Below are 4976 nucleotides of genomic sequence, written 5' to 3' on the forward strand. Positions count from 1 at the left end.
TACCTGTCTCGCTAATGTATAATTTATTGCATAACGTACAGGTTATGCAATAAATGACATTTGCGGAGGTACAAACATGGAAACATCTGCAGTAGATCCTTAGCGTCTCGGACGAGGTTGACGAGCTGATCACTGACAGAATTGTTGGCTCCCACGTAACGGACGTAACATGGTCTGATCGACCGTTACAATTTTCAAGCTCTCTTATAAGACGTGATAACAACCGACGAATGAATACAACTGGTTGTTGGCATTGTTGCTCCGCCATTTTGTCTAAAATATTAATTTTTCGGCTGGAAATAAATTATGATACTACGTAACCTGCCATTCTCTGACGGTACTGGGTACCAGGATTTGAAGCTACAGGATTTGCATTTTTGTGTGCGCGGTGACAGGCGGGATTAAGCATTGTATGGTTGGTAGAAATCGAATTTGGAGTTACGGAATGGAGTTTGGGGTTGCCAAATTTACTCCTACAAAGAAAATTTGGGGTTACCGAATTTAGTCGTATTAAATATGATTTGCTATTGCTGAAATCTGTTTTACCGAACGGTATCTTAGGGTACCGAATTTAGTCTTCTTAAATAGAATTTGATGGAACCGAATTTGGAGAGCTTCGTAAAATCTAGTGCATAAACACAGAAATTAACAGAGCACAATCATTTTAGTTGTACAAACAAATATTAAATTGCTTGAGTTAATTTTGGCGGGGATCACACGCCATACTTAATAACAGAGACTTAATAACAGAGAAGAAATGCTATTATGTAATTCCATTGTATTGAGCAGGTTTTCTTTATTCTGCCCAGTAACCGAAGAAGAAGGCCTCTGTTTTGTTGTTCTTTTGAATGGAGCTGATGTTGCTATTGTTTTGAGTTGGGTTGTATTGTCATGTTCTTTGTAATGTCCGCCGAGGACCTGGTACAGGCCTTGTTTACATATTATCTTTTCTTTAGCCTTGTAAGACCTGCTAGCCTTGTAAGGATAGCTTCTGTTCACAAAATGGCCGCTATCCACACAAAAACAATAAGACCTTGAATCCGGGTCAATATGGGTGCAGTTTCTTTGTGTTTTAACAAAAGCGGGACCGCTATGACGTCATGTATACACTTTATTTACAGCAGAAAATTCCAACATAAAAGTCACTAATTCAGTGAAACAATTGGTATTCTATTGTTTTCGGAGGAGAGCTACTGTTGTGTCTTTCCATTGTGTTGCATTGTATTGAGCAGGTTCCTCTTTTGTTACCGTTCTATTGATTTGGATTCTTGTTTTTGTTTCAGGGCAAAGCTCCATTGTTTTGTTCCTTTTGATACCTTTTGGTCTCTTTCATCATGGCCCCAGATAAAAAACCTCTTTTGTTGTTATGCTAATTTACTTTCCTAGCATTGCATGCATGGCCAAAATTCAAAAGAATTTTTATTCTATAATGCGTTCACAAGAGCTAATTAGCATACCAACAAAATAATTAACCGGTCACCATTCAGGATTGAAGTCTTTTGACAGTCAAGAAACACAAACGACGGAACAGGAGTTGGATTGGGCCGCATTTCGTCTACTTTGAAGGTATGTACAATGTTTTTCACCGATTCTAAAACTCTATTTAGTCAAGCCCAATTTATTGTTTGCAGAGATCGTCAGCAAAGTTTCTTTTGATATTCAAATTTGTCAACCACTGAACAAAAGGCATTGTTTCAGCAGCCAATAAACCTCTGGTTAGTTACATTGATAACAATGGTGACGTCATACCAAATTTCGCTGTACGATGAAAAACAATAGGACGGCTTTCAAAAACAATAATAACACAAAAGATTGTTACAATAATCAAACATTGTTTTGTCGGTATTGTTTTCGCAAAAGCCATTTCATTATCATACTTTCTTTTTTTCTCATTAAGTACTCGCCAATGAAAACAAGATGTTAGGATAAAAATGTTATTTTCATTGAAGATGACAATATTTAACGGTGAAACCTGCATATTTCTGTCGAAGAGCTTCATAAGTTTTGGTCCAAACGTAAAGGAATCTTCTGGCAAGAAAATGGTGAGGACAATAAGATTACTTTGAAAAACAAAGATTTAAACAATAATAAGCCATTGTCATCTTTTGTTATATTATGTTAATTCGTCTTCAAAACATTTTACAATTGTTTCTTTCCTTTACAGCTCAAAATGAAGAATTTGTGGATTTCAAAAAGCTCTTCAAAAAGAGGAGTACCTAGGAAAGAACAAGTTAGATGTGGAACGCTTTGAAACCTCGATATTTCAAAAGGTAATAAGCGAAAAGCTACTACCACGATATTTTAGAGCAAATTCTATTGTTTAAAAGACGGGAAGCAAATTCAACCAATCATGGTGCAGGATATGGGTCACGTGACTAATATTGACCAATCAGAAAGCTAGAATTTCACGATCACGTCGAAAAATCGGTGGATCAAGCAGTTTTGATCACGTGACCCATATCCGACGATATGATTGGTTGATTTTGCTTCTTAAAAAAAAAAAAAAACATTCGGACCAAAAAAAAGAAAAACTTTCTTTTGGCTTTCGTCTACTGTGCACATCCTGCCTTCTCATTGCTGCCATTACCACGCTCCCTCTTACTTTCCTTATGATCACCTCTCCCCTTTTCCTTTTCTTCTCTGCCAGATAACCGTTCCTTCCTCTCCCTTCTTGGTGATCACCTCCCCATTTTCTCCCCTCCCCCCATGATAACTCCCCCTTTCTTCCATTCTTTCCCCATCCCTTCCCACGTATTTACCTATCTATTTTGTCTACTGCCTACTAACACAGTGTTTATTTCAAAGACCCTCAATTGCCCCAGCCAGGATTTGAACCTGGACCTCTCGCACCATAATCTAGTACACTACCAACTGTGCAACCCAGACCACGGTTAAGGTATGATGAAAATTTGTTCTACTTGTGTACTATATTGATTTTTCGATATGCTGCAATATATAAAAACGGAGCTGATACAACGGAGAGAAATTTCTCTAAGTTGTACCGACTCCGTTTTTGTATTTTGCAGCATATTTAAAAATCAATATAGTACACGAATAGAACAAATTTGGAACAGAGAATATAAAAACGGAAATGAAAAAAAAAAAACGTTGAGCAATTTCTCCAAGCTGTGTCGGCTCCTTTATTGATATTCTCTGTTCCAAAATTCATTGATGTAAAAATGAATTTTACAATGACCACAGAACGCAAAAACACAGCATGCAGAAAAACACAGAGTGCCATTACCATTTCACTTGAGCCTCGTTACCAAGACGAGGCTCTGAGACTCGTTATGAAGATGAGGCCTAGTGCCTAGGCCTTTTCATAATATTGCGAAGACGAAGTGGAAAAGTGACCGTCGCACTCATCTGAACAATTTAAGCAATTGCTTCATAGCAAAACACCTCATTTGTTTCCGTGAAGGACTCAATGAATGAAAAAAATGTATATTTTGACCATTAGTGCAAAACTTTCTTGGCGCCCTTGAGTAAATTCATGATTTTTCTTCTTTCTTTTTTCACTCAACACTCACATTCCATAACAGTACAGGAAACTTAGCAGGCGCTGAGAGCTGAGGACAAACTCTGCTTCTGAAGAGTATGCTTTTATTCAGTGTCTTTTCAGTTGAAGAGGAGCGACATTTTTGGATTGTAGACATAGCAAAACAAGAAACATGTGCCATTTAATTTCTTTATTATCTCTCGTATCATTGTAAAAAGAAACAGTAAAAATCGCTGACTTCATATCACTCATTATAATAAAAAGACATGTTCATAAACGGTAAAAAACATTAAAGTTTACAGAAAACGTATGGACAATTTGTTTCATCACTGCCATGAAAAATTCTGTAAAAGATATGTTTCGTTGTCAAGAAGTTTCTGTCGAAAACTCGCGTCCAATACAGTCCACCTGAAAACAAAAAAAGACAAGAAAAAATGTCAACTACATATCATTCTTTATATCATCACTGCTATGATTGGGCATGTTCTGGCTACTTTTGAATAAAAGACGGAAGCTGTCAAAAACAGAAAATGTTCACCGCAAATCAGCAACTATCTTTCGCAATTCAAGAGTCATTTCTAACACCCGGCCCGTTGTTCGTTTTTCATTGGCGGTTTTCCAAACAATCGGACGCAATAACAGCGGTCAACTCGTTTTCGCAAGTTTTAGGAAACGTTAATATTGAAACTCATGAATCTTTACCATTGCAAGCACGGTCAAAAAACCGAATTCATCAATCCCTTGTAAATCCGTAGTCCAATTAAAAAAAATCAAGGAAACGGCTTTTCTAAATAATGTGATCATATCATAATCGTTATCGCAGGGTTTTCGATAGCTTTTCAAAGTACCGGGTTTGATAATGTAACTACCGGACGTGGCTATTTTCCTTTGTAAGGCCGATTGCAAGTGCACTGCTAGAAAACCCTCAAGAAGGCCTGAAACCCTCGCAAATGTTGTTTACATTCTTGAGATTGGAGGAAAGAAAAGAAAATTAAACTTATTGCGCAATTAAAATAAGGCGATGTGACATGTTGTTAGTTTGAAGGATTTATTGCGTGATTTTGTCTTGTGTTCTTTCAGCCCGTAGCTTCCTGAGATACCCAAATCCAAAAAGATAAAGGGTCAACGAATTTCAAAATTTATACCATCAAAGTAACGGATGTGAAATGGTAAACAACCGACGAAACGTCCGGTCGCCGGCCTCAAACGAAAACCCTGTTATCGCCGTAATTATTTTGAATGCCATGTGGCAAATTATCTTGTTTTGATAGTAAGCTAGTTAATATACATGTTTGCGTTTTTGGATTATTACAAAATTTCATGAAACTCATTATTACATGGACGGGAGTAACAACTGTAGACCAAATACGACCACTACATCCGGGAACCGAGTGGCGTATTCTTCGTGTCTAACACGAGTGGTCGTATTGAGCAACGACCTCACGATTCCCACCCAGTATTTCTATGAAAGCCTGCT

The 4976-nt window shown here is 37.4% G+C and overlaps 1 protein-coding gene across 2 annotated transcripts in view; it reads right to left on the reverse strand.

Moving 5' to 3' along the window:
* Window positions 1–3680: 3680 nt before the first annotated feature.
* The window catches only part of LOC138023711 (N(6)-adenine-specific methyltransferase METTL4-like), a 49144-nt gene continuing 47848 nt past the window's right edge, over window positions 3681–4976 (reverse strand). For both annotated transcript variants that reach the window (XR_011126749.1, XR_011126750.1), the window contains one exon: window positions 3681–3907. The gene's annotated coding sequence lies outside the window, so the exon portion shown is untranslated. The remainder of the gene's footprint in view (window positions 3908–4976) is intronic.

Source organism: Montipora capricornis, chromosome 11 (genome assembly GCF_036669925.1).
Source record: "Montipora capricornis isolate CH-2021 chromosome 11, ASM3666992v2, whole genome shotgun sequence".
NCBI classification, from domain to species: Eukaryota; Metazoa; Cnidaria; class Anthozoa; order Scleractinia; family Acroporidae; genus Montipora; species Montipora capricornis.